The following is a 12,746-nucleotide window of genomic DNA, read 5'->3' on the forward strand; positions in this document are numbered from 1 at the left end:
AAATATTTTAGTCTCTCCAGAAAATAATGCAACCCCCACACAAGTTTATAAGGGCGCTGGGCGCACGCTGACCCCGCGCTGGCCGGCGCGCCCTTTGCTCTGGGTCCAGCGGGGCGCTGCCATAGCAACGTCCTGGACGCCCAGACCTTGGCTGCCGCCACCGCCGCCGCCGCTGCCAGGGACCTGGTCTTCTCCGGCTTCCCAGGGGTGTGGCGGCGGCGGCCCGGAAGTGGCTTGGGGCTGGTAGGCAAAGCTGAATAGCGCCTATGATTAAAGTCTAGGCAGCGGACTGGCTCGCAAGCATGCCCTTCCAGAAGCACGTCTACTACCCTCTGGCCAGCGGCCTCGAGGGGCCCGACGTCTCTGCCTCTGCAGCAGCAGGCACGGCCTCCATGGCCTGTGTGCCCCCCAGTGCGGCATCAGGCCCCCTGCCCTTCTTCCTGTTCCGGCCGCGACTGGAGAGCGTGGATTGGCGCCGTCTGAGCGCCATCGACGTGGACAAGGTGGCAGGGGCTGTGGACGTGCTAACGCTGCAGGAGAACATCATGAACATAACCTTCTGCAAACTGGAGGATGAGAAATGCCCACACTGCCAGTCGGGGGTGGACCCGGTGCTGCTGAAGCTCATCCGCCTGGCGCAGCTCACCATCGAGTACCTGATGCACTCACAGGAGTTCCTCACCTCGCAGTTGCACAGCCTGGAGGAAAGGCTGCACCAGAGCCTGGGTGACTGTGAGCACAGCAAGCAGCTGCTCACCAAGTAGGCAGGGGAGATCAAGCTTCTCAAGGAGGAGTGTAAACGCAGGAAGAAGATGATATCTACTCAGCAACTGATGATGGAGGCAAAAGCCAGCTATTACCAGTGCCATTTCTGTGAGAAGGCCTTTATGAACCAAGTTATCTACAAAGCCACACTCAACGCCGCCACCCTGATGATTCTCACCTTGAGTATAAAACAAAGGCCCAGAAGACAAGCTCCAGAAGGAGGTGGACATGTTGAAGGAGCAGCTGCAGCTTACCAAGTCTCAGTTAGAGACTGCTCAGCACGTTCATGCAATCAGATTCTCTAAGGAATATGAAATGCAAAAAACAAAAGAGGAAGACTTTCTGAAGTTATTTGATAGATGGAAAGCAGAAGAAAAAGAGAAACTAGTTGATGAAATGGAAAAAGTCAAGGAGATGTTTATGAAGGAGTTTAAAGAACTAACTTCTAAGAATTCAGCATTAGAATATCAATTATCAGAAATCCAGAAGTCCAATATGCAGATTAAGTCCAACATAGGCACATTAAAAGATGCACATGAGTTTAAAGAAGACCGTTCTCCACATCCCCAGGATTTCCAAAATGTGATGCAGCATCTCGATAACCAGGAAAGCAAGTGAACAGCTCGAGTTCAAGCTCTCCATCAGGAACACAAGAAAGAGAAGAGCTGGCTTCTGTCACATATAGAGAAACTTCGAACCTCCATGATAGATGATCTAAATACAAGCAATGTTTTCTACAAGAAAAGAATAGAAGAACTAGGCCAGAGACTCCAGGAGCAAAACGAACTGATTATCACTCAGAGGTAGCAGATTAAAGAGTATACCAATAAACCATTAAGCAGTGTCAGTGAATCCAAAGGGAATTCTTTAGCTTGGCAAACTTTTGAATCCAAGCCAGTTGCCCCAGCTATACCCATGAATGCCTCCGTCTCTCAGACTTTAGAAGCTAAATCAAGTCTAACAATGGCACATGTAGAACAGGCATTCTCGTCACATGTACTGGAACCCATAGAAGAACTTTCAGAAGAAGAAAAAGGAAGGGAAAATGAACAGAAATTAAATAACAAGACACATTTAAAGAAAGCTTTGAAGACCAACCCCTCCCTCACGAAGGAGATAAGAATAGTTTTGGAGCAGAGTTTGATGGAGAAACTGGAAACCCTGGGAATTAATGCCGATATCTGCGGTCTTCCTAGTGAGCACTTGAATAGAGTGCTGAAAAGCATGCATTCAGCAAGACATGAGAGAGAAAGACAAATGCCCAACATTCAGGAAATTCGAGAATTCCTTGAACATCAGGTCAGCTGTAAAATTGAGGAGAGAGAATTACTCTTTACAGATAAGCCCAGTATTTCTCAAATGGAAACCCTTTCAACTGGACTAGTACCCAAAGCAGTCCAGCTTCCTCCCAAAAACAGAATATTGGTTAGACAAAGACCTGTTTATACTGATAGAACTGCTCCTGTTCCAAAAAATAAGAAAAATGTCATAGAAGATCCTGTTCCCAGAAAGTCATTGTCTGTTACGACACCTCCCTTCAGTTCAGAGGAAGAGCTGGATGAGGATGACCTCATCCAGGCATACATGTCCCCAGACTTACTTCCCGTGCAGTCCTCTAAAAGCAACAAGACTAGCTATGGAAAGAGCAGCATCAAAAGTGACACTGACTGGACTGAGGGAAGCGAAATGGAGGACTCTGACATTTCTCCCAAGCCTACAGTAACCACCATTAAAACACTGACTGAAAAAGTTGAAAAGATGGTTTCACAGCAAAAAAAATGTGAATAAGCCAGTTGGTGGGATTAATGTGGCTGAGGCATTTATCACAAAAGAAGGATTAAAGAAGAACTAAGGTGCGCAGATGTGGATGACGATGACTGGGACATATCATCGTTAGAAGAAGAAAATTCCTTGGGGAAGAAAACTGTGAAAGAATGGAAGGAACCTCCACCATTGAAGAATGAATCGAGTTCTACTCAAGTGCCAAGTGCCTGGGTTGCTTCTAAACCTAGGGGATCCAAAACAGAAGTTCGTCAGGAAAACGAATTGAGCACACTGAAAAGCAGTTTAATAACTATGGCTGACTGGGGTGACCCTTCACGAATGGAGCACATTAAAAAGCAGCTGAGTAACTGTGACTGACTGGAGTGACCCTGCAGATGCTTAACTTCAGAAGCCAACAGGAGTTCACCAATGGCTACGTGATTCTCAAGCTCCTGCCTTACAGCGTTTCCCACCATAACTAGGAAGCCAGTTCAGAGGATGGGGTTCTCTTTAATGGCACTTGGTACAGTATTGAGAAACAAATTGTCCACAGTATTTGGAAGCATATAAAGGTGTTTGACTTCTTAAGAATAATATGTCACTGAAGTCATAAAGTGTTTTCTTTAGAATGGTAAAAAAAAAAATACCTGTTATAGTTAGATGCTGTGACACACACCTGCTACTGGGCAGGCTGAACTGAGGTAAGAGGTTCAAGACAAAACTCAGCAACATAGCAACACCTGTCTAAATAAATAAATAAACATACTAATAAACTCAGTGAAGTTACAAGATGCAGGTTCAGCATCAACAAATATCACTTGTATTTCTATACATTAACAATGAATTTCATGAAAATGAAGTTAGAAAAACAATCCCATTTTCAATAATAAAAGAATAAAATGCTCAAAAATAAATTTAAGCAAAAAGATAAAAGACTTACATACTAAAAACTACAAAGCACTGATGAAAAAAATTAAAGGGACACACAAGAGGAAAGACACTACTGTTCATATACTAAAAGACTTAATATCATTTAAATGTCAATACCTCCAAAGAAATAAACAAATTCAGTGCCACCAGTCAAATCCCCAGTGGCACTTTTTACAGAAATAGAAAATCAATCTGAAATTCATATGGAACCCCAAAAGATTGCAATAACCAAGTGATTTTGAGCATGAAACAAAGCTGAAGACATCACAATTACTGATTTGAAAATGTATTACAAAGCCACAGTAATTAAAACAGTATGCATTTTTAATGTATATACAAATATACTGCAGTGAAACCCACAATTCTGTATAAATAATATGCACCAATATTTTATAAAAAAGCATAAAAAACACTATGGTAATGGCATAACAACCAACATCATACAAAACAATGGAAAAAATAAAGAATCAAGAAATAAATTGATACACATCTGGCTAACTGATCTTCAAACAGGGTACTAACAATGCAAAGTAGGAAAAGGATAGTCACTTTAACAAATGGTATTGGAAAAATGGGATATTCACATGCAAATTTTATTGGGTCATTATCCTACATCATACACAAATACAAGTCCAAAGTGAATTGAAGACTTAAATCTAAGACCAGAAACTGTTAAAATTCTTAGAAGAAAACATGGGGAAAGCTTTGTAACATTATTCTTTGCAATGCAATCATATATGCAATCCCAAAAGTGCAGAGAAAATTCAATGAAAAATCATTCAGCCTTAAAAAAAGGAAACTCTAACCAGGCATGGTGGTGCTCACCTGTAATCCCAGTGGCTCAGGAGGCTGAGAGAAGAGAATTGCAAATTCAAAGCCAGCCTCAGCAAAAGTGAGGCTCTAAGCAACTGGGTGAGACCCTGTCTCTAAATAAAATAAAAATAGGGCTAAGGAAGTGGCTCAGTGGCTGAGTGCCCCTGAGTTCAATTTCCGGTGAAGGAAGGAAGGAAGGAAGGAAGGCTAATATTTGCATCTACATGGTTGAACCTACAAAAAAAAAAGTTAATTAAACCAGTCACAGAGGGTCATTACTTCCTGATCCAGTTCTATGAGAATAATAATCTAAAATAGTCAAATTTATAAAATCAAAGAATGGCATGGTGGTTGCCAGGAGATGGGAGATTGAGGAGTTACTAATCAACAGACCTAAAGTCTTAAAGGAAAATGAATAAATCATAATATTTACTTCAAATTTTTTTTTCTTGTGGTTAAGAAATACAGTATTATACATTTAAAATTTTAAAAGGGTAAATTTCATGTTAAGTGTTCATATCACCCATAAGAGAAAAATTTTCAAAAAGCATCCAAGATATTTTTAAAAGGCTAGAAAAGAACAATTGACTCCAAATGTGCAGTCTCTTCTGGAAAATAAGAAGATTGAACACTTCTTGATTTACTGTATGAAGCTAGTATTGTTCTGATAACAAAACCAGGCAAAGGCAATATAAAATGAAGGAAACTACAGACAAACATTCTCATGACTACAGAATTATGATGAATGGATAAAAGAATTATGTGCTATGATCAAATAGGGTTTATTCCAGAGATGCAAGGAAGGTCCAAAATTTACAAGACAATCAATGTAATTTAACATGTTATCAAACTAAGGAAAAAGCTGCATGGTCATATCAACTAATGAAGAAAAAGCATTTGAAAAAATCTAACACTCATTTGTAATAACTATCAGGAAAACAGGAATCTAGAGGAACTTCCTCAACTTGCAATGGGCATCTATTAAAAAAAATGAAGCAAACATTCTTAATGGTAAAAAAAAAAAAAAAAAACAGAATAATTCCCCCTTAACATTGGGAACAAGGCAAGAGTGCCTGCTTTCACCATGTTGCTCATCACAGCACTGGAAATTGTACTCAGTATATTAAGGCAGAAAAGAAAATCAAAAGCATGAAAGAAAAAATTAAAATGGCCTTATTTGCAAATAACATGATTATCCTTGTAGAAAATCTCAAGAAATCTTCAAAAAGACAATCGATAAGTAAATTCAGAAAGGTTATAGGAGACAAGATAAAAATAGAAAACTCAATTTTATTTGTTTATGTTAGTAATAAACATATGGATCCTGAAATCAGAAAGATAATGTGTGTGTTTTAGATTTGATGTGTTCCTCAAAGTTTCATGTGCCAGAAGCTCAGTCCCCAAGGTACAATATTGAATGTTGGTGGACTTTTGAGAAGCAGGACCTAGTGGGAGGTGATTGAGTCTTGACCACCCTCATGAAGGGACTAATGCTGGTCTCGTGGGGTGGATTAGTTCTCTCAAGAGTGGATTAATTCCCACAATGCAGATTGTTATCAAATAGTGAAACTGGCTCCCCCACCCCGGGGCTCTCATTTCTTCTCTCACTATATGACCTCTCTCACATATGATTCCACCATATGATGCTATTCACCAGGAAATTCTCAACAGAAGTCAGTGCTGGAACAATATTCTTGGACTTCAGAATTTTGAGCTGAAGCAAACCTCTATTCTATTTTTTAAATGTATTTTTAAACATTTTTTATTGTTTATTTTTTCTAATTATTTATACATGACAGCAGAATGCATTTCATTTCCTTGTATACAAATAGAGCACAACTTTTCACTTCTCTGGTAGTACATGATGCAGAGTCACACCATTTGTCCAGTGATACATGTACCTATGGTAATGATGTCCATCACATTCCACCATTTTACTTACCCCATGCCCCTTTCCTCCCTGCCTCCCATTTGCTCAATCCAAAGTTCCTCCATTCTTACCACCACCACCACCACCACCCCTGATTATGGGTCAGCATCCACTTAGCAGAGAGAACATTCACCCTTTTGTTTTTGAGGGATTGGCTTACTTCACTTAGCATGATATTCTCCATGCCATCCATTTACCTGCAAATTCCATAATTTTATTCTCCTTTAATGCTGAGTAATATTCCATTGTGTATATACACCACAGTTTCTTCTATCCAGTCATCTATTGAAGGTCATCTAGATTTTTTTCATGGTTTAGCTATTATGAATTGAGTTGCTATAAACATTAATGTAGCAGTGTCACTGTGTTATGCTTATTTTAAGACATCTGGGTATAGACTGAGTAGTGGGATAGCTGGTCAAAAGGTGGTTCCATTTCAAGTTTTCTAAGGAATCTCCATACTGCTTTCCATAGTGGTTGCACAAGTTTGCAGTCCTACCAGCAATGTGTGAGTGTACCTTTATCTCCACATCCTTGCCAACACTTAATATGGCTCAAATTCTTGATAATTGCCATTCTGACTTAATCTCAGTGGCTGAGGAGTTTGAAACAGGAGAATCTCAAGCTTGAGACCAGCCTCAGCAATTTAACAAGGGCCTAGGCAACTTAGTGAAACTCTGTCTCAAAAAAAAAGTAAGAAAGAAAAATGGTGAGTCCCACTCCTACCGTGAGAGTTTTTAAGGCAAAGACTGCATATATCCACCCCAAAGACTGAGATCATACTCCTTAAGTAAACTTTTATTGTTTATAAAGTGCCCAGCTTTGGGTATGTTTTTATAGCACAAAATGGACTAAAACACAATACTATTGACAGTTGCTAAAAGAAAAATAAATATTTAGGTGTAAATCTAACAAACTATGTCCAAGAATAGTATGCTTAAAGTGACACACTATTTACCAAAGAACATTTAAATAAGTAGAGAGGCATTCCATGTCAAGGCTTCATTCAGGAAAGTCACTGCTTAGGTAGACTAGAATACTTCATTTCTATTAAATTATGCATCAATTTAAATATAATTTTTTAAAAAAAGCAAAGATGAATTCAGTCTAATATTCTTTACATTTCTAAAATAGTGCCAAAATTTTCATACTCATATATATATACAATGATTTGTATGTGTGTATGTGTACACTGGATGGATAGATAGATAGATAGATAGATAGATAGATAGATAGATAGATACACACTGTATACATACATATGCTATACAATTGGTTTAAATGTTTTGGTTAAGTTGAGTAATTATTTTTGACTGGCCACTTTAATTTAAAATGTAAACCCACAGTAGACTGAGAAGTGTTAAACAGAGAACAGATACTAATTTACTCATTGTTTGAAGTAATTGAGTTAAGAGTTAACTAGCCTAATCAATTCAGTCAAACAGACATTCTGACTGTGCTGCTAGAGGTATGTTTTAATGTTTTTAGAATAATAGAAATTGTGGATACTGGCATTTTTTAAAGATAATAAGTAATAAGTTGGAAGGTTTTGGTTGTTGTTGTTTGACCTTTTAGCAACATGCTTGGACTTAAGGAATAAAGTAAGAAATACCTGTGTGCTGTTTCTTGTTTTTCCTTCCTACCGATTAAATACTAAACTCCATCTTTATGCTCAGGGTTTCATTATTCATATGTAAATCCTGCTACACTTCCTATCTGGTCTCTGCCTCTAATTAATGTTCCCTCCAATTCTTTCTGAGAACCGCACTTCTTAAAATAATACATTTTCCCATCTTCACTCCCAACTTCATTATGATTTAGTACTGTCAATTTCTTTAGCCCTTCACGATCTATCCAATTCCACTATTGAATCTTTGTTTCCTGCAATTCACGCCCCCCCCACACACACTTCATAGCTAGCAAGTGTCTTCACATACCCCTGTGATTACCCAAGTCTATCTTCATGTCTAGTATTTTCATGCCTGAAAATATTCCCTTACCAATTTTGCCACGTTCTGTGTCAACCTTCCTCTAATTCTCATGCTCTATTTAAGGCCACCATCTTTCAGCAATCATTCTGACTTCTCAGTCCACAGTCCACAGTCCACTGTGATTTCATCAAAGTTAGGCTAAGTTTTGCTCAGAATCAGACTCAATAATGTGGTTCTTGATTGTTCTTTTATTCATTCATTCACTCATCTGCTCTACAAAAATATGCTGAGCACTTATGTATGTTAAGCTACTCTGCTAATTATAGTAATTATCTCACATCCCTTTTTTTCCATTCATGATTATATATTTGGTAAATAAAATGGATAATGCATTACTACCTTCATTTCCAGGCTCCTCAATACCGATATGGTTGACATAACCTCACCATTAATGTCATCAATATCAAATATCAATTGACCCACTTCTACCTATGGTCAGTACTCTCCTTGACACTGGAAACTCAAAGATGTAAGATATAGCACTACAATCACAGTTTACATGGAAAAGGAAGTAGCAGTGAATGGCAGGCACTATGTTAGAGCTCAGAAGAAGAAACAATCACAGAGAACATGACAGAGATGACAAGGCTTTTGATGTTTTATGTTTTTGTAGTGGATCTTGTGGCGATCCACACAAATCTCTTTTTGAGGGCTGATGTACCTATTTCAGGCATGGAAATATCAACATCAACTGCTACAATCTTCACTGGGAAGTGATTCCCACTACAGTGAACTGCCTGTGCAAGGCTACAGTCTTCCCCAAGGGACAACCCACAGCAAGTCATTAGCCTATGAAGAAAATAAGGCTTAGACTCCTTTGTCTCAGTTTGAGTCAATTCTGAAGGACCAGTCACCTGGAGTTTCTGGGGTCAGCTGAGACCTCACCTGTGACTGCACTGCTATCCAGCTTCTCACTCTTCCCAGGGTGGCCTGTCTTGCTACTTCCCAAGGTTACTTCCCAAGAATACTCTTCAGTTAATTTTCGTCATGCCAACTCCCCATTTCATAGGCTGGTTCCAGGAAGACTAATATGTATTTATGCTTTTGAAGGAAGAATTTAGTTATCCATAAAATTAGTTGTCTGTGAGACCTACTACATAAGTAGTAGTTATTAGCTGAAATAAGGTCAGGTTATGTTTCAGAACACTAACAAAAAGATAAAGTCAGAAGAAAATTTTATCTCCATACTTGCCAATATATGACATATGTATACATGATATCATAGATATGTGATATAGATGACATACATGTACTGTGTGATATAAAATACACAAGTGATGTGTATCACATACCAAAACAATGTATGTTGTGTATCATAAGATAGAGGATATATAACACATATCACATTTGATATATCATATATGGTGATATAATATATATGCTGACATGTGGCAAACATTGAATTACAGATGTTTTGTTCTGCTATGCTTGCCCTTATAAGTTGTCACATGAAGGACAAAAAAAAAAACAAAAAACACTTTTCACCTTAAGAACAGGATACTCTAGAAGACATAGAAGATCAGGTTGAAATATCCAACCTACCCAATAAAAGAATGTGGACCTATGGATGTCAAATTCTACTAGTACAAAAATCAGCTAAACCATTCATCCTCATGGATAAAAGTAAGGAGCCAAGGAACAAATCGGGAGTGCTTCTCTAATTCTGTTTATTCCTAGAAAACATGGAACCAAGAGAACTAGGAAGAGAGTTCCCCGACCATTACATACTTACAAACGTGAATCTTAGTCAAATCGTAAGTAAAGGCTTTTGCTGAGATGGAGGATGGGATGGAAATTCTGCTGTAGAAAATGTGATGGGGAGTCAGCAAAAGAATTGTGAGCAGCCATAAAATTCAAAAGCATGACTCTGTGCAGATCCAGTCAGAATAGTTTTGTGATTTTCAATAGCAACATTCAACAACCCAGCAGTGTGATGAAAGAAATAGCATTGCAAGGATGACCCTGGATGAAGAAATTCTCTTTCCTTGGCTTATTCCTTGTGCATGTCCATAGATTTGAATATATATGACAAAGTGTCAACTAATTGTACATATTAGTGTGTTGAATCATAAGTCTTGTCCTCCAACCATAGAGGTGGGAGAGCAAAGTGGTGAAGAGCAAAAACTCTAGTAATCTTAGGTTTGAGTCCAGACCCTACTCCAATTAGCAGTTTTTTGGGGGGGGAACATTATTTAACTGTGCTGTATGCAACAATGTATATACAATAACACATGATTCTTATATTGTGAGAATTCAATAAGATAGTGCATAAAGAATTTTAACACAGTGCTCATAAGTGTTGAATAAGTGGTAGATAGTAATAAATGGAGAGGAAGAGAATTAGGCACAGGAATAAGTATTACTTATTTTATAGTTTATAAGAATTAATGCAGATTATAAAACTAGCACTTATCACAATTCATAATTAAATACAGTTCACCTAATTGTTGTTTGTTACAAATAAGACATGCAATCTATAAGGACAGAGACTTTCTTTCCTTTGAACAATTATTGTCCAAATATAGTACCCAACACATTGCAGGCATAAATTAATTAATCATCTTACTAGTGAGGTAGGATAGTGGTCACAGAAGTGCTTTATTAAGGAACTTAAACTTATGTTTCCAGATGACTCTGCAAGTTATCATATTATTTTAAAAAAATAAACAACCTATACAATGGATCTGAATTCCTGCATTTAGATGCCTCTACTTCCCCCAACCAAAAGATAAGCTGTACTCCTGTTAGTACTGTTAATCATGCATCCATTTAGTGGCCTCTCTCTTCTGGTCCTGAAGAAATGCCATCTTTTATTGGCCTGATTAAATGAATGACAGCTTTCAGTGTTTGTGTGTTTGTGTATGTTTGTGTTTTCTTATCACCATGACACTTTTCCATTGTCAACCAGAACTATCCCCTCTTCCTGTGCACATTCCCTGCCACTATCCCTAATTCCTACCCATAATCACCACTGTGATTTTCCTCTACAATCTTACATCTCTATTAGTTTTTTTAATCCATCTGTAACCTTCACTACACAATGTATCCAGTAACACAGAAAGTGGCCATCTTTCGCATTTGTCCTGAACTTGTGATTAGAGTATGTTGAGAAATATTTATTAGGTTAAGTTACCACATTTAAAGCCAAACTCTCTCAAAAGTAGTTTTCAGGGAAAAAAATCTGAAAGGATAACTAGATGCCAGGTGGGTAAAAATAGCTGACATTGGAGACGCTATGTGTTCTGTTAATTGACATGGTTATGTCAGAGTTTTCAGCTTTTCAGGCTCATTTTTCCTTTTTGAATACATAAGAAACAAGTAGAGGCCTTCACATCTGCTTTTGCAAACTGTTGTTTACTGGAAACAGCTTCTTTAACTTAACATTGGTTGACAGGGAGAAATATTTATTTTCTTATCTCTCTTTCTGGTAAACAATAGATATCACCTAAAAATGGCTGAGGCAGCCATTAAGGCTTTGTGATTCAAACACTGAATGGCAATCTGTCTCCTCTGTGCACAGGGAGTTGTTCCCTTGAATCCTCCATAAGGGCCCATCTTTGAGACTATTCAGCTGGTGGAATTTAGATCACATTTGCTATGAATATCCAGCTATTTTTCTTTCTAGTTTGTTTCTTCAATTCAGACTTAGGATGAATCTTAATCTACAGTAGCTTCTGTATAGGAGTTAAGTATGATGAATTTCAAAAATAAGATTAAAGAAATGCTTTTTAAAAGTAATTAATGTCATTACCTGCAATAACTATGTTAATTGATTAATTGATTTTTATGCCAAAACCAAATCTTTAATTATACAAGACAGGGTAATGATACAAGAGAGGGTAATTGTTAAACTATTGATTAATGATTAACTTCAACTGCAACCAAACTTTTTAAAAATTTGGAACATTACATTACATTTATAAAACTTGATTTTTGGATGATTTAAGCTCATATATCCTCATGAGTAATGTGATTTAATCATTGACTGATAGAAAAGAAATAAATAAATAAAGTCACTACAGCACAGATTTGCAACTCACAGAAACAAAGTGAAGATTCTTTTGGAATTATGTAAATAAACTCAATCTCATATGGAAATAGACCAGACAGGAAACACATATCCCCTAGACATAAAAAGTAATCATCATCAACATGTCAAAAACAAGCGACCATAAAGCATGGCAAAGTTATCCAGAGACAATTCATAAGCCAAGCTTGAAATTACAATTGCAATAATCTCAGCAACTCTGCAGGCTGAGGTAAGAGATCACAAGTTCAAGGCCAGCCTCAGGAATTTATCTATAGACAATTCAAGTACATGATCTTTGTGGAAAGGATGTTAATTCCCGAAAATACCATGAAGACTTGAATTAGCTTTATTTCTTCCTTTTGAAGAACAATTATGAACTCTAAGATTGAAATTATAATTCTGTTATGGGTTCATGTCCTTGTGATATTATTTATACTGTAGATTCTGCCATAAGTAAGTTAAGTAGTCTTCTAAGAGACTGCTGGAGTATTATTAACCCAGTTAGAGCAGGAATTGCCTCATA

General features: G+C 37.6%; 1 pseudogene; it reads left to right on the forward strand.

Moving 5' to 3' along the window:
* The first annotated feature begins 275 nt into the window (after positions 1-275).
* On the forward strand, positions 276-2,907 carry LOC143640821 (cilium assembly protein DZIP1 pseudogene; annotated as a pseudogene).
* Positions 2,908-12,746: the final 9,839 nt, after the last annotated feature.

Source organism: Callospermophilus lateralis, unplaced genomic scaffold, assembly GCF_048772815.1.
Source record: "Callospermophilus lateralis isolate mCalLat2 unplaced genomic scaffold, mCalLat2.hap1 Scaffold_65, whole genome shotgun sequence".
Lineage (NCBI taxonomy): Eukaryota > Metazoa > Chordata > Mammalia > Rodentia > Sciuridae > Callospermophilus > Callospermophilus lateralis.